Source organism: Neophocaena asiaeorientalis, unplaced genomic scaffold, assembly GCF_003031525.2.
Source record: "Neophocaena asiaeorientalis asiaeorientalis breed wild unplaced genomic scaffold, Neophocaena_asiaeorientalis_V1.1 scaffold476, whole genome shotgun sequence".
Lineage (NCBI taxonomy): Eukaryota > Metazoa > Chordata > Mammalia > Artiodactyla > Phocoenidae > Neophocaena > Neophocaena asiaeorientalis.
In genome coordinates, this window is record NW_020172178.1 from 5,747,257 (window position 1) to 5,764,816 (window position 17,560).

The window sequence follows — 17,560 nt, forward strand, 5'->3', positions numbered from 1 at the left end:
CAGCATGGGGTACCTCCCCCAGGAGGTCTGCTGCCACCTGCTAAGGGACGGCTATGCGCCTCTCACCCGCACGAGCGCCCGGCCAGAGGCCACACAGCCCAGACGCCAGCCTGGGCCCTGCCCACCCCTGGGCCAGTCGCTGTTCCTGCTGTACCCACCGGCCCCGACCCCCAGCAGGACTCAGGGTCTTCCCGGATCACACCAGCGGCCCTTCATCTCGGAAGGCACCAGACCTTCGACCAAAGCCAGCTCCCTAATGCCCCACACCACTGCCCCCCCGGGGGGGCTTTTAACCTTCCCAGGTGGGCAAAGGGGGCTGAGGTGCAGCCAGAGGACAAGCTGGACCGTCACGCATCCACACCAGCACAGTCAGCATGACCGCGGACGAGCCCGGGGCCCTCAGGTGTGTGACGCGGACGCCATGCCCCTCCCCGACAGGGCCCGCCGGCAGAGGAGGGGTCCAGGGGCGCCCTGTGAGGATGGGGCGGCCAGTGGCCCCCTCCCCAGGGCCCCAAGCCCCCTGCGCTGGAGGCTGGCCCAGGCCTCACGAGCTTCCGCCCATCAGCAGTGCCGAGCTGCTGCCTCTGACGCGCCCCCAGTTACAGGAGGTGCCCGTGTGCCCCTTGACCTGCCTGCTGTGGGTCACTGTGTTCCCCAAGCACACCCTCAGGAGCCTTGTCTCCCCAGCCCTGGACCAGGCCCAGGAGCCCTCAGCCCCGCCCTGGGCAGGAATGGGGGGCGGCCCACCCCGCCCCAATTACATAACCAACTCCTCCCCCCTGCTCCCTGCCAGTCACCTCTCAGGAATGTGGAGCCTTCTAGAGAGGAAGAGGGTCACTGGCCAGGCCACTCCCCCTCACTCCCAGGGAGACCCTGGTAACACAGGGCAGCTCTGCGAGGAGCCCCGCTGTGTGACCTGTGAGAGGCGCAATGGCTTCTTTATACACACGCAGGGCAGTGGCGGGGCAGGGTGGGGGGACCGGACCCCAGGCGGGGACTGCAGAGGCTTCCCTGTGCCCAGGGCCCGGGCAGGGGACCCTCAGCAGTCACTACAGTTCACGCCCCATGCTGGCCCCCGGCCTCGGTTTACCCGTCAATCAGCCCAAATTGACCAGCAGTTCCCACATCGTGTCCGCACCCGCCCTCACGAACAGGCCTGACGGGAAGGGCCTCAGTGTTCCAGGGGTGCTGGGCCCTGTGAGCAGGGGGACGGAGATGGGGTGCAGCCTGGCCTCCCCAATCCTCTGTGTCCTCCACCTGCTGCCGGCAGGAGGGTTCCCTGGAACACCACCCGGGAAACAGCAGATAAGGTAAACTCCAAAGACCCTCCCAGCTCCCTCAACCTTACACGTTAAAACAACCACTGACCCCTATGTGATCCTCCTCTGGGTGGGGTCGGTGGGGGAGGGAAGGTCCCCCCCCATCCACCCACTGTGTGACGCACAGCAGCCCCTGCACCTGGCGCCTCCTTGAAGGCTCACAGGGGCCAAAAGGCATCGTCCCCGTTTTCCAGACGAGGAGGCCACAAGGAACAGTGTCCCTACTTGCTGGCAGGTGAGCAGGGGAGCCCAGGGCCCAGACTTCCTGACCCTCTCCCTACCACTCAGGCCCACCCCAAGTGTCCCGCCGCTCTGAGAGGAGCTGACAGCACCGTGCCATTGTGAGAAGCCAGCAGAGGTCCCTAATGAGACGTGGCTCTTGGTCAAGTATCTCCCCTGGATGCCCCACTATTGCCCAACCCTCGGGCACGGCCGCAAGCCAGCCCCCTTGCTCACCACAGCCCCTCCAGGGGACGTGCTGCCAGGCACAGCCCTGAAGCCAGGAGAAGGACCAGCCACCTGTGTGTGACCAGCGACCTGAGTCAGGTCACTAACTCTCACGCTGCCCTGTACGGTCGCAGAGCCACCCTGAAGGCGGGCACACCACCCGCCCATGGTCTCCTGGCTATGGGGGCGATTTTGTGTCCCTCTGCCATTCCGATGCGCTGAGCCAGGAGCTCCCAGCCCTTCCCTTCTCTGTCAGACTGCCGCTGGAGCTTGGCCTGGGTGGGAGTCAGCAGACGTGCCGACCAGCTTAGCGCCCGCGCTGGGCAGCAGGCGGGCCGGGCACACCGCCGCTCCACAGCCTCACGCCCACCTCCCAGGACGGCAGTCGGGAAGAAGGAGCGGCGACAGATCCAGCGCCACGAGAAGGGACACAGGCCATCGCTCATCCCACAAACCACAGGCCGCGTCCATGGCCCCAGAGCAAGGAGCCGCTCCGCTCAGCCCATCTGTCTGGGTTCGTCCCAAAGCCCAAGAGGCTGCAGAGGATGAAGTACACTTCAGACATCAAGGTTTGTTGGCTTTTTCTTCTGAATTTCAAAAGAACAACGTGAGAAGCTTAAAATGCCTTTAATCACCCAGTGCTCCCAATGGAACGTATCCTAAGGAATGAATTGCAATCGTGAAGAATGCAGACAGCGTTACAGTGACGCAAACTGGAAACAACTATTCGTCCAACAACAGCAGACAGTTTATACCCTTGTCGCCAACCAACGACGTTGAGGAGAGTCTCTCTCCTCAACGGTAAGAAAAACACTTAAACGCCAGTGAAAAGAACTGGACACAAAACTACACGTAGAATTGCTATTATGTTTAAAAATATTGAAACAGAAATCCAGGAATGAGGCACACAGAGATACTGACCGTGGTGTTGCTCACGAGGAGATGGGTGACTTTATTTATTCACTGTTTCTTGTTAATTTTCAAGTAATCTCCCTTTAGAATAGGGAGAAATCTTTCTCTATATAAAAGGAGAAGGGACTAAACGATTGTACCTTCACATCGCAGAGTCCCATGTTAATGTCAAGGGAAACAGAAGGGTGGCCCAGAGGACAGCGTGGAAAGTCGGCCCCATCGGCCACCCTCTGCCCACTGCCCCCAGCTCTGCTCTGGGGGCCTTTTCCGAGGCCCAGGCTCAGCCCCGAGCCTGCCCGATCCTGCAGAGTTTAAAAGGCTATGAGGCCGCCTCCTCAAAGACCCAGATAAGCCTCCCCAGCCACACGGGACCCCATCCCCACCGCCCCTACCCTCAGCTCCCCAAGCCAGGCTCTGCATGCTGCCAGGAGCCAGGGAGCCAGACATCTGGTCACCTGGGGGTCAGAGCAGGTGCCCTGCCGTGGGGAAGACTGAGAGCTAGGTGGACCCTCAAGTCGGGGTTGGTGGCAGGGGCGAGAGCAGGAGGGCAGGGGACGCCAGGAAGGGCCCGGCTCCCTGGGTGGACGATCCTTCCCAGCAGCCTCGGGCAACTCACAATCCCACGGGGCGCCTCCATGCCCCCGCCTCTTGGAGACAAGTGTGTAATTAAATTAATCCCAGGTTTGCAGTAACAAGGAGTAGAGCCAGCAGGGAGGGAAGAGCCCTTTCCTGGCTTGACTGCTGCGGGAGGGTGGGGGGGTGGAATGAGGGAGGTGACTACGAAAAGGACCCCGAGCCAGGCTGGCCAAGGTATCCCCTGGACATTCCCTGACCCTCCCAGGGCCCACTGGTCCAATTCTGGGGGACTCACGATCCACCTTCCATCTGGAGTGACAGGGAGAGCTCCCGCAACATTCTCGCCCACAGGAGCCTGAACATCTGCCCTCCTACATCCCTCCTCACAGGTCCTTGTTCCCGGGGCATGCAGGACCAGAGCAGCCCGTGGGTGGGTGGAGTCCTGGAGCTGAGGGTCTGCAAGCCCCTCCCCACTGGCACTGATTGGCTCCACCGAGGAGTCCTGTGCCAGGTGCTGGCGTTGACCATCAGGGCACTCTGCCCTCCCGGAAGCTGCCAGGTCACATCTCCGCCCCCCGCAGCCTGCCCCCTGCCTGCCTAGGCAATGTCACCCCAGCCTCACCATCGGTCCAAACTGCAAGAATTTGGGGGCCAGAGGCCATGTCCAATCACCCCTGTCACCCCCTCCCCACCTAGCTCACCGCTAAGCACGTAGTAGGCCCTTGGAAAAACCTGAAGACCTAACAGGAATCAGTCCTACGGGCTGGGGCGAACAGGTTTCCCCAGAGGAGTTGACTCTTAATCCTATGAGCTCCCACCAGCAGCAGCTGCAATGACAGTAAGAAGCGCTCAGCCTGTGACGGTGACCTGGCACCCCCAAGGCCACAGAGGGTACAGCATGCCAGCGGCCAAGGGCAACTGTCCCTCAGACCTCAGCCCACAGCATTTACCCTGTTGTCTTGTGCCAACCTCACCAGGAACTTTCATCTTAATTTGGGTGAGACAAGGATTTGCATACAAGCGGGTTACGTGGGAGGTGACCCCAGGAAGCCCAGGTGAGGGTGTGGAGAGGTGAGGCGGGGACTGGGAGCCGATGAGAAGGGTGTGAACCCGCTGGGGGTCTCACAGTTGCTCGCCTGCCCATAAGGGCTCCCTGGTGGGAGCCGCTCCTGGCAGGAGGGTGGTGTTCATGCCCCAGGAGTGCCCACCTGGAGAGGGGACAGGGCAAGCTCCCAGGCAGAGCTGCAGGTGCCCACAGGTGAAGCGGGCGGTGGGCACGGAAGCGGTAAGTGCCACGGGGATCTGGGCAGGGCGCCAACAGTATCTGCCACAGCTTGGGAAAAAGTATGACTTTCCCTCTCGGCAAAGGAGGAAGCGGATGGAGGCTGGGGGCAGGGGACTGGGGGGTGGCACCGCGACACACAGCCACATGCGGGGCCTGATTCTCCAGCTGCTGCCTCTTCCAGGGTCCCCACCAGCCCTGCCTCCCTTCTACCCCCTCTCCCTGAGCGGGGTCCCTATAAGGTCTCGGGGACAGGCAGGCTTTGCGGCAGGTCATCAGCAGGAGACTCAGCAACGCCACACCTTGGGCCCCTGCTCACACCCAGCAGTTCTGCTGTGAGATGGCTGGCATCTCCACAACGCAGCCCGGCTGATTCAATTCCCTTCTCCTTCCACTTCATTAAGAGGGGTCGGCTGTGGCACCAGGGCCGGTGGCTCCACCGAGGTGGAAGGGCCTCATTAAACAGAAGCACCCTCATCATTCCAGGCTTCCCTCCCTCTCTGCCCCAGAGGATGAGAGCAGCTCCTGAGAGCATCTGCCTTCCCGTGAGTCGGTTTCTGGGCTTCTCTCTTTTCTCCCCCGCCCCAGGACTGGCCCCCAAGGGGACAGGTGAGTGCCACACATACCTGCGGGCCGTGGAAATCAAAACCAAGTAGGGCAGGCCCACTCTGCACCGTGGAGCCTCCGTGTCCACCCGTGCCTCCCACCTGCCCAGGATGTGGTGGAGCTGTCACCTCTCACAGGTAACCTCAGACACTTCACCCCCATGGGGAGGTATCCCCATACCCCTACAGGCACAGAAACAAGGATGCAGCGATGCACCAAGTCACACAGGCAGGGCCACCAGGAGAACCACCCCCAGGGAGCTCTGACCAGCTCCGGGCACCAGGGACAGTGCTATGGTCTGGATGTCGGTGTCCCCCAAAATCCATATGTTGAAACCTAACGCCCAATGTGATGGTGTTAGGAGGCAGGGCCTTTGGGAGGTGATTAGATCACGAGGGTGGAGCCCTTGTGAGTGAGATTAGTGTCCTAACCAAAGAGACCCCCCACAGAGCTCTCTTGCCTCTTCCGCCAAACGAAGACACAGCAGGGAGACAACCGTCTGTGAACCAGGAAGTGGCCCTCTCCAGACACTCAGTCTGCCAGCACCCCGACCTTGGGCTTCCAGCCTCCAGACCAGAGAGAGAAATTCCTGTTGTTTATGAGCCACCCAGTCTGTGGTATTCTGTTATAGCAGCTCGAACAGAGTTAAGACAGACACAGAGCAAGGCGAGGTCATTCCAGCAAGAAGCAGCAGTAACGACACACACTTAATGAGCACCAACGGTGTGCCTTACTTACAGGCAATCGTCCTCATCGTCTCTCACTGTGAGCAGGTGACCGACCCCTGTTTACAGATGAAGAAACTGAGGCTCCGGGAAGTGAAGTGACAGCTGCAGACCAGGCAGTGACGGAGCAACCTGCTCTCCCCAGGCAGCCTTCCCTACCTCGGGCTCAGTGAAGCCCTGGGCTCAAGGCAAAGGCCACACTTTCTGCAGCACCCAGTCCTACTGGGAAACAGGCCGGTACTCAGTGCCAGAGCGGCCGCTGCCCTCCCACCCTGCCCACAGACCAGGCTGGTGTCCCTGCTGCCCTCACCTCTGATGAATGCACAGCCCCGTCAAGGCCCGGGACACTGACCCAGCGGAGCCTGGGAATGGTCCTGTCTTCTTCAAGGACTTGGAGGATGTTCCAACCCCAGGCCCACCTACTCCCCAGACGCTGAACAATCCCAAAGGTCACCAAAGGACTGAATCCTTGCAGAGCAGTGGGTCCCCAAATCCAGGACTAGAAAGGCAAGTTACCTGTTTCACGACCATCCAGGCTACCAGGGGGCTGTGAGCTCCCCATCACTAGTGAAAAGCAAGCAGAAGCTCAGTACCGGATGGGAGCCCCTGGAACACTGAAGTTTCCCCACGTAGCTGGGAGGAGGGCCCCGGTGCCAATGCACTCACTCTGCTACCCTCTAGATCCCCCAGGGACCCTGCCAGGTGGGCGGCAGAAGGCCTATCACATAGAGGACAAAAAGAACGCTCAGCGAGTGAATGGGTCCACCCAACGTCGCAGAGCCAGGCACCGGCAGGACCAGCAATCACGCATGCTCGTGTAAGGACATGGTCCCCTACAGCGAGGGTCTCTCAGCCTAATGCAGGAGCTGCAGGAATAACCACGTTTGCGGAAGGGCAAAGGGTGGAGTGAAGAGGCTCAGCCCAGGGATGAGGGGGGCCGAGAGCAAGGATGCGCTGATGGGGAGAAATCAGGGACTCCTTCCTGAAGGAGGCGGCATCTGAGCTGAGCACTTAAGAGCAAGCAGGACTCTGACAGGCAGACAAGGCAGGGTGGGGATGGGGAGGATGGAAGGCGAGTCCCAGCTGAGGGCGCATCTGCCTCCTGGCATACATCGCGGCCCCAGGAGGTGCGGGCTGAATGTGAGACAGATATTATTTATGGATGAAGGCGAAAAGGCTGAGGAGACATATCAGAGGAACATCAGGTTCCTGTGAGGAGGAGTGGCAGCGCTGAGCAGGGAAGGCTGCCCCTGCCCCTCCCTCCTCCAGGCGGGCCTGCCCACCTGAGCTGCCCACCAGCAGGTCTGCATGGTGGGCAGGCCAAGGCAGCCGGCTGCAAACTCCGAGATGACTACCGGAGCCTTGGGTGTGAATAAGAGTTCCCCTGTCCACACAGGATATTGAGAAGGGACCCTTCTTTCCCATTCGCACACGCAAATGTTACTGAGCACCTATTAGGTGCCAGCAGACGCCAAGCAAAACCCCAGCCCTCCCAGCATGCCCCCGTAATCCTCACACCGAGCTATCCCTGTTTACTGCAGAGGAGCCTGAGACTCAGAGAGGTTAAGTAGCAAGTCCAAAGTCACACAGCGAAAACACTGCAGGGCTGGGATTTGAACCCAGGTTTGTCCGGAGCCAAGGTTCTTTCCACCCTGCCTCAAAGCTCCCCCAGCAGCCCTGGGGGGGCCCCATACAATCACCCTGGGCCTCGCAGAACATCAGCACCGTGGTGGCTGGCACTGCTCATTCCAAGCCTTGACTCTGCCAGGGAGACACAGAAACCAAGGTTCAGGAGGGGCCCAGTAACTGGTCCAGTCACAGAGTCATAAAAGCAGGGCTGAAAGTCAAGACGTGCGCGTGCGTGCGTGCGTGTGTGTCTCCATCCCCAAACCCGGTGCTCCTCCAGGCCACCCACCGAGGCAGAGAAGGGCAGGGCTTGGGAAGACTCATGGCTCCCCTCCCCTCCCTGAGCAAAAATTCTCTTCGTGGGGCAGTTCTGGAGACTCTCAGCCTCTAAGACCGGGCCCAGGCTCCAGGGAACTCCACCCTGGACGGCGTTCTCCTGGCCCTCTCACCCCTGGGACCCCCCACCCCAGGGCACCTGCAAGCCCCAAGACTCTGGGCCTCATGGGGTCATGAATGTCCGAAAGGCTGGCCCCCAGCCCCTCCCAAGCTCCCCCCTCCATGCCCTGATACGTGGGATCCTGGAAACCTCAAATCCCACATGCCCAACTCAAGTGGACAGCCGTGACCCCACCCTCTCCATCCTGAGCCTGCAGAGGCAAGAAAATTAATGGGCACAGAGAGAAACGAACAACTGCATTGATGAGAACTGAGATCTCGCCACGCTGGCCGCTCGGCCTCTCCTGACAAGGCGCACGGCTGTCTCCTGGCTCCCACCTGCCCCTCCGTGTGCCACACGCACAGACCAGGACCCCACGGATCGGTGCTCTGTCCACCCGGGGCCGCCTGGCATTTAATTCAACCTGCGCTGAAATCTCGACAGAGTGGCCAAGCAGGAGGCCTAGTCCAACCCGGCTCATTTAGAACACATCCCGGTTTGGGGCTTCCCTGGTGGCGCAGTGGTTGAGAGTCCGCCCGCCGATGCAGGGGACACGGGTTCATGCCCCGGTCCGGGAAGATCCCACATGCCGCGGAGCGGCTGGGCCCGTGAGCCATGGCCGCTGAGCCTGCGCGTCCGGAGCCTGTGCTCCTCAATGGGAGAGGCCACAACAGTGAGAGGCCCGCGTACCGCAAAAAAAACACAGAAAATAGAAAACACCCCGGTTTGGATCCGCCTGCAGCCACGGGTGCTCTCAAGCTGAAAACTCAAACTTATTTTTCAATCTACCGCTTGGGAGGCCCGACCATCCCAAACTGAAACTGCGTCATTACTTCAAAACCAGGGGAAAACAGGAAAAAAAGAATTCCTTTCCTGTGCCTTCAATTATCAGGCCCAGAAATTAACCTGTGTGCTTAGGTGACAGTTCAGGTGTCAGCACTGTTCATGTCCCCTCCCCCCCCAACCTGATTTAACTCTGAATGATTGGGAATTATTGATAGAGGCTGAACAGACCACCTAGAGGCCCCAGCACGGCCACCTAGCCACACAGAAGGCGAGTCACACCTGGCCTGGGTCTCCCTGGGGACATTTTAACATTTGATCTCCTCTCCCCTGGAACCAACTAAACTGGACTCCAGCGAAGGGGCCTGGATGTCCATACATTTTAAACGTCCTCCAGGTGATTCTAACGTGCACACAGGGCTGGGGACCCCTGATCTATGCTGAGCAGTGACTGTTCAAATTGTCCCCCTCTCGGGCTCCTTTCCCGAGGGACCCCACACCTCCTGGCCCTGACTACTCACTGGGGCTCAACCCCTGCAAACACAGCCGTACCACAGGGGCTCCGAGGCGGCCAGGACATGCGGGACGGATGTCTGAAGGTGGTGAGGAAAGGGGGTAGGCGGGTAAACATTCAGGGAGCCCCTGAGTGGATGTGCCAAGCCCCTTGGTAGCCAGAAGTGGAGACCTTGCTGGTTTCGGGGGAAAGGGAGTTTGCTTTCATTGTTAGACATCATGCATGTCTCTACCAAGCATGTAAAGCCGGTGGGCCCAGAATGGAGCCAACTGTCCAGCAGAGGAGGCAGGAGGGAGGGGGCAGGACGGCAGGGCACACTCCAGCCGCCTGCAGAGGCGGTGAAGTGCGGGGAGCTGTGGCAGGTGGAGCGGGCCCAGCACACAGCAAATCTAGGTGCGGCTGCGTCATCGGACAGGGGAGTGGCTGGAAGTCCAGCCGGAGATCTGACACCTCAGCAGGAACCCCGCCCTGCAAGTGAGCAGCAGAGCTGGGGCTCAAAGCATAGGAAGCCAGAGAAAGAGGGGGCTCCAAGCAGTCAGCTCTGGTGGCAGCACCATGTCTGGACAGTGCTTTGCTGATTCAGTAAAAACAAGAATAAGTCATCACAAGAAAGGTGGAGGGATTCCCGGGGTGGTGAGGGCCCGCAGAAGCTCTGCGCGCCTGGCACGCATGCCCTGCAGCCTTCTGCGCCAGTGGGGGAAGGCCGCATTGTTTCACGAAAGGGACTGCGGCGGGTGTGGAGAGGAAAAATTCAATCCCAACCTCACACCACACACAGAAGGCAGTTCCGAGAAGGACAGAGAGTTCTATGGGAAAAAACAACTCTAAAAACTTGGGCTTGTTTGATACAAAGGGGGTGACAACTTACGCTATAGGCAAGAAGCCAGTCACAAAACACCACATCTTGTAGGACTCCATTTATATGAAATGTCCAGAGTAGGCAAATTCACAGAGACGGAAAATAGATTAGTGGCTGCCAAGGGCCGAGGGGGAGGAAGAACAGGGAGTAACTGCAGACGAGTACAGACTCTCTCTCTGGGGTGATAAAAATGACCTGGAATTAGATAGTGATGGTTGGGTAACTCTGTGAATGTAGTAAAAAGCAATGAATTGTATACTTTCATATATATATTAACTGTGTGAATTTTGTCTCAGCACAGCTGTTGTTACAAAAGGACAACTCCAGGACTTCCCTGGCGGTCCAGTGGTTAAGACTTCGCCTTCCAATGCAGGGGGTGCAGGTTCGATCCTTGGGCGGGGAGCTAAGATCCCACATGCCTCGCGGCCAAAAAACCAAAACATAAAACAGAAGCAATATTGTAACAAATTCAATAAAAAGAGCAACTCCAAAAAGGGAGGGAGGGAGGGAGGGAGGGAGGAAAAAGAAGAAAAACAAAAAAAAATAAAAAGAGCAGTTCCAGCTTTCAAGTAGGAAAGGATTTCTTAATCAAGAAGCAAAACGAACAAACCATAAAGCGAAGGCCTGTCACACTCAACTGTGTGAACATTAAAAACCCTGCCCAACAGCAGACCACAGATCTGTGAGCACAGTCAGAAGACCAGCCTCCTGCAAACAAAGACAATGAGACAGTTTCAGCCATCTGACCGACAGAAAGTGAATAGTGGTCACTCATGTGATGGCAAGAGCATAAGAAGCAGGAAGCAGGACACGGGGCGCCCTGGCACAGCAGATCAGACAGCCACCCGGCATGGCTTCCCGCCACTGAAGAGGCACCTGCCTTCAAGGACCCCCGGTGGTCCAGGCGTGCAGAAACAGGTACAAGAACGTGTCCCAGGGCTGGCCAAAGTAGTGAAAAAAATGGAGACCACCTCAAAGTCCTCCCTGGGAGACCAGGTGAATTGTGGTTTAACCAAACAATGAAATACTATGCAGAACTGGAAACGAATGAAGTGGAATTACAGGTACCATCAACAAGGATACATCTCAAAAGCACGATGCGGGGAGGGGTGGGGAGGCGGAACTGAGGGACACATATAAATGTGACATCACTTATAAAGTCCGACAACCTGCAAAGCATCATCGTACCTTGCTTATGGACATACAACCTGTAAGAGAAATAACATCTGTGCAGGAGAATGGTTAGGTACCGAATTCCTGGCGAGGCTCTCTCTGGGGAGGCGGGGGTGGGGAGGTGGCACACAAGGTGCCTCAACTCTACCTGTAACACTTTATTTCTCAAAAGGATCTGATGCTAAAAGGCTTTATTGTTGGCAATCTGATAAAGGTGGGCAGTGGAATAAATAGTCTCATTATTCTCCAAGCTTGTTTCTTTTCACACATTTCTTCACAATAATAGTAATAATAACATTTTTTAAGTAAAAGGAAGAGAGTCGGGGCAGCGCAACAGACGCTCCAGAAAAGATACTGGAAGATTTTGATGTTGGAACACCCCCTCCCTCGGTCCCAATTCCCGGGCTGCCTTTGGAAAACCTCACAACATCCCTGGCAACGAGCCTCCTTTGGTGCCGCCCCCCACCCCTTGGGAGCAGTGAAATGGCAGCAGGTCAGGAGCCTATGGGGAGGAAGGGCCACAGGGATGGGAGGCTGACAGCAGTGGGAAACCACCCTCCCGCAGACCGCTAGGGGACAAGAGCGGGTTCCCTCTCTGCCCCAACTGCTCTGTGACCTTGAACAAGCCCTTTCCCTTACCCAGGCCCAGTGAGATGCAGGCAGGAGGCCCAGGTGACCCAGAGGGTCAGAGGGCAGGACAGAGATGTGACTCAAGAGCCCCTACAAGGCCGCATCCCTGCAAATAGGCAGGGCAGCGAGGACCCGCCCGTTAAAATGACACAGACTCGGCATGAGGACAGCAAACTGCCCTTCCCACTTCACAGAAAACCCACAGCAGGTGACTGCCGACCAAAAGATCATGGACAAGACTGGGTTTCAGGGTGCATCCCCCGAGGTCCTGGGGAGGGCGCGTCCTTCCAGCCAGTGAAGGACCAACTCCTCCTGTGGCCAGGGCGTGTCGCAAGAGGAGAAAACTGGTGAAACGTTGCAGCTCCGGCAGCACCCTCGGGCCTCAGTCTCCCCAAATGACATCACAGTAAAGATATCAGCCTGCGCTTATGAACTGTACTTGGCAGACCACTGTCCACCCAAAGATGCCCACGCTCAACCCCTGGAATCCGTGAATATGTGACCTCACGCGGCCAAAGAGACTTTGCAGATGCGATTAAGGTTACGGTGGTCAAGAGGGGGGAATTAGCCTGATAATCCAGGTGGACCCAATTTAACCTCATGACTGTGTAAAAACACAGAGCCCTTCCTGGCTGTGGTCAGGAGAGGTGACTGAGGAATGGTCAGAGAAACGTCCTGTTGCTGGCTCTGAAGACAGGAACGGGGCCACGAGCCAAGGAATGCGGGTGGCGTCTAGAAGCTGGAAGAGGCAGGAGAAGGATTCCCCCTCAGGTCTCCAGAAAGAGCGCAGCCCTGCTGACACCTTGATTTTAGCACTTCTGACTTCCAGAGCTCTAAGATAATACATTTGTGTTGTTCAAGCCACCAAGGTTGTAATTTGCGACAGCAGCCATACGAATCTAACAGAGGAACTAAAAGCTGTGGCTGTACGACTTCAGGTGACTTGCCTAGCCACTCTGAACCACAGTTTCATTTAAAAATGAGATTTAAAACACCAACCTTGGAAGGCTGCTGTGAGGATTAAGAAAGGTAGCAGCTCTAAAAGCCCCTGGCATCGTGCCTGGCACTTCCTTAGTAGATGCTCAATAAAAACCAGCCCCAACCTCTCCGCTGCTCACACTCCAGTGGCATGACCTTGATGGGAAAGAACGGCGAGCTGAGGCTTCCACACTGCCAGGTGAGGGCACACCAGCATCAGGTCACCATGGAGACGGCGGAAATCAGGCCACACTCACCTCCACTGCATGACTGCCCACCTGGGGCCTGGCCCACCCGAGCCCCCTGCATTTGCCTCCCTTTCAAATCTAGCAAAGGCTGGTGCATCACCACAAACTTTTAAAAGTGGGGTATGAATCCAATTTAGGAATGTCACACTCGGAGGTTATCTGAAGCAAAGGTGGTATTGTTTGCTCATAAAGCGAATGCCCCCTTCTCTATTTTAAGTTGAGATTTTTGTAGAGCATGGAGTACAGGGACCGCTGAGCTGGCTGTGATGGGGGAACAAACCGAGGCTGGTTCCATACACCGCAGGGAAGACCTCCCCACCGTAAACAGAGTCCTGGGGCGGGTGAGGGTCCTGTGTGCCTAGACCACTGGGGCTGGACAGACCCTAGTGACTGACAGCCAGCGCCCAGCCCTGCGTTCATGGATGCACAGCAGGCAGCCTAGAGCGAGGGAGGGAATGAGAGAGCAGGTGAGTCCAGGTTCAGCCCCCCGCCTCCCAGCAAATTGCGCCCCACCCCAGTTCAAAGCCCCCCGGGAAACAGGTCTCAAAGAGACAGTCCGAGCCAAGTCCAGGCAGAAAGTGGGTCTAGAAAAGAGGAAAGGAAAGTGGCGAGAGGAGAAACGGCCCAAGCCGGCACTAACCGGGCCCCAGGCCCATGTGGCAATGAGAAGCCCAGGCTGAGGGAGACCAGGGAGGACGTCCGTGGTCACAGGTCGCCTGGAGGTCTGATTCGAATGCTGCAATGATGGGGCAAACGCCGAAGCTGGGGGTCCAGGTGTGAGACTCAGGGAGAGGAAGGACAAAGCTCTCCCAGGCCAGAGGAGCCTACGCCCAGATGGCTCCCACGCCAGAAGAATGGAGGGGTCTCCTCCGGGATCCAGGGCGGGTGGACAGGACCCGGGCTGCTGCCTGGGGGTGCCGTGAGCTTGCTGTGTGACCCAACCGCTCTGAGAAAGTTCACAGACCTGCGTGTCCACCCCAGGTCATCGTGGGGGCCTTCTCGAGGCTGGCTCCAGGGAGGCATGGACCGGCCCAGCTGGCAACGAGGAGACGGGCACCGCCCCAATCCCCGCCACGCAGCAGAGAGGGCCTGGGCGTGGGGTCGGCAGGCCCGGGCCAGCTGCATTTGCTGGACAGGGGCATCCCTGCCCAAGCCTCAGTGTGCCCTGGGAACCAAGAAGACAGAGCAGGTTCCCGGAGCCTCCCAAAAGGAAGGGCCTGCTCCCTGCACAACACCCTTCCAGAGAAGGGCCACGGCGTTGCAGGTGTTGGTGCTGATGGGGGGCTCTGGGTGTTCGGGATTCACGCGTCACCCCAGGTGCACTCCGGTCCTGCCATCGCTCATCGGCTCAGCTCTCTGAATGACCCTGCGGCCCGGGCTGCCTTTCACCCAGTAAGCTGAGTTGAAATTGCCCTTTGCACCCATAGCTTTCTGCACAAGGGAGAGGGTGCACGAGCTTCCAGGACTCAAAGGTCACCTGCTCACCTTGGACAGGGCTTGGAAAACCCTCCACTTCCCACCGTGACCTCAGCTGGTGGCTCACAGTGGGACTGGCAAGCCTGGAGCTCAACGTCCTACTCGCCACACACTTGGTCACCCCAGGCCGCTAAGGATGTGCCGGGGGTGTGATCCTCCACGGGAGGGACCTGCCCTGCGACCTCACATTAGCGACTAAACATCTCTGAGCCTTTGCGTCCTCATAATGGGAGGAACAATGCTTCTCCTCGCTGGGCTGCGGGGAGGACTCTGGAACACCCAGGCCAGGCCCCTGCAGCCTGGAATTGGGGTGGGGGGTGGAGACAATCTCCTCACAGATCCTTCCAGAGCCTCCACAAGCACAAGTTCAGAGTTCGCATCCCCGTGTGGCACTTGAGCAAGGGACTTCCCTAGGGCCTCGGCCTCGCCACCTGCAAAGGCAGGCCTCCTTCTCAGGGTGGCCCGCCGGGCTGCTCTGTGACTGCGCGCAGAGCCCCTGAGGACAGACCCTCCTCCCACCACCCGTGACTTCTGGAGACATCCTGTTCCACTCGCTGCACGGATCTGCCCCCCTGCTTTCCCGCCTGAACTCCCCCTCCCCACATGCCCTCACTCCCTCACCCTCAGCCGAAGGTGACTGTGATTGTCCCCACACAGTAGCTCCTCCACGGCACCTCTGGCCAAGCCTTGGCTGCCGGGGAGACCCCCAGTCCCTGCCCGAGCTGGCAGGTGAGGCACTCCCCCGGGATGCGCTGGGTCCTGGGCTGTAGGGTGCTTCCTACTGGAGTGTGCCCGCCCCTCACGCCCCTTTGCAAGTTCTTACAGGGCTGTGTCACACACCAAGACAGCACCCGGAGAAGGCTGGCAACCCTCACATTCCTGTACGCTACACAGAGCAGGAAACATCAGCCCTCTCCCTGGCATCAAACACCCAAGCCGGGCTCTGAGAAGGGACGGTGAGGCTCGGCATTGGAAAGGGCGGGTGGGCACCAGCAGTGAGGGGAGTAGATTCTATGCACCAGGGGCTGGGCCCTGCCATCACTTGCTGTGTGACCCTGGGCAGGTCCCCTCCCTTCTCTGGGCCCCAGAACACCTCTCTGCACAATGAGGGAGTTGGAAGCCTCCAAGGGCCCTTCTGGCCTGGTGAGCACAGGTGGGCACAGGTGGGCGTGGTGGGCACAGTGGGTACAGGCCATCACTGCAGCACTACGCCAGCCCACGCAGCTGTGTTTCTTTAAGAAAGATATGAACGCTAACAGACCCAAAGGTCAGGAGAGCTGGTGCCAGGATGAGGTCAGTGTTTGGTTACTAACGAGAATAAACAGACCTCAGTCCTGCAGAGGAAGGGCCCTGCTGGAGAAGCACCATGGGGAAGTGAGGTGGGCGGGACCAAGGAGCCTCCCTCTGCGTCATCACGCCCACAGATGACAAGTGACAGCTGGCCACCAGGAACTGCCCCACAGCCAACTCCCAGTCTCAGCAGGGGGACAGCACAAGGCCTGGAAGGGGACCCCAAAGGGAGCAAAAGGGCCTTCAAGGTCAGCCCAACCTCTCTTGCTAACATCAGGGTAACGACAAACCCCGAGGTACTCGCCAACTTGCCTGAGGTCACAGGCCACCCTGGCCCCCAGGCCCTACAGCGGACACATGTCAAATCCCAACTCCCTTCTCCTCCCCGGCATCTAGCCAGCTGTTTGTGCCGGGCAAGGTAACAATGACAAGGACAATGAGAGCCAGAGATTACAATCACGTTGGATAAAATAAGAATCCACACTGATAAAAGACAGGTCCACACACACAGCCCGATGAGGGAGAAGGGGAAGGCCCCTCACAGCAGAATTCCAGCTGCTGGGTGCAGACGGACAGACAAGTTAGCAAGTCATCATTACCACCGCCAGAGCGGTGCCAATGGACGCAAGCCTTGTGAGCGCCTGGTGAGGATCAAGACACCTGTGTGACCTCAAAGTGCCTCCCACAAGTTACTTATTAATTACAAAGTTATATGTACTAACCTCACAGTGGGGAGACCTCCTGACCCAACGGATGGAAGTCTGCTCCCAAGACGGGCCACACCAGGTACCTCCTGGCAGGACAGGCCAACAGCACAGCAACCCCTCGGGGCCGTTCCTGCCCCAAACACACAGCCTGCGACCAACCGCGAGCCAAACACGGGGCTGGTCTGTGGTCTTCAAAACGTAGATGACACGTCAAAGGCGGATGGAGGAGACTTTCCGAATGAAGGAAGGCTAAAGGGAGTGTGTGGTCCTGCGCTAGATCCCCGATCAGAAAGCAACTGCTCTAAAACACCGTGCTGGGACGCGCAGCACGCCAGCTTCAATCTCCCAACACCGTCACCGTACTGTCACCACCTAAGTGAAAGTCCTCGATCCTAGGAAACGCACACCGGAGTGTTTGAGGCTGAAGGGGTGTGTTAACCCCAACTTCTCTCAAATGGTTCAGGGGAAGGACAGCCCACCTACAGAAAAGGAATGACCAAGTGATGAGACAGCCCTAGGAAACTAACACTCTCTCTCTTAGGGATGTTTAAGGGCAAGAATGGGACATGCCAAGCAACTCACATCACCTCCAACAAGAGCCATGAGCCATCCCGGGCATCACCCTGCCGTGCTGACCAGAGTGTTGTCCACGGAGGGGCCTTGGAGTCCCTGTCACAGCCCCCAAACCGACAGCCCTCCTCCCAGGCAGAGGCCGACAGCTGACCTAAAGCACTCCGTGCAGGAAACATAGCTGCCAACACGTCAGGAAACAACCTATGCTCTCCAACAACAGAACGCCAGCCATGTAAATTCTGGTTAACTCACTTGAAGGGGTGTTGTATAGACACTAACAAGGTTTAAGAAGACCAAGAGGAAAAGCGCGTCTGATGCAATGTTGAGGGAAAAAAGCCAGATTCCACAGTAAACACACAGCGAGATATCCAGCAGCCAAAACACGCCTGTGGAGGGGGTG

At 58.1% G+C, this 17,560-nt stretch overlaps 1 protein-coding gene across 1 annotated transcript in view; it reads right to left on the reverse strand.

Moving 5' to 3' along the window:
* The window catches only part of CCDC85C (coiled-coil domain containing 85C), an 83,975-nt gene that overhangs the window by 21,792 nt on the left and 44,623 nt on the right, over positions 1-17,560 (reverse strand). The window lies entirely within an intron of this gene.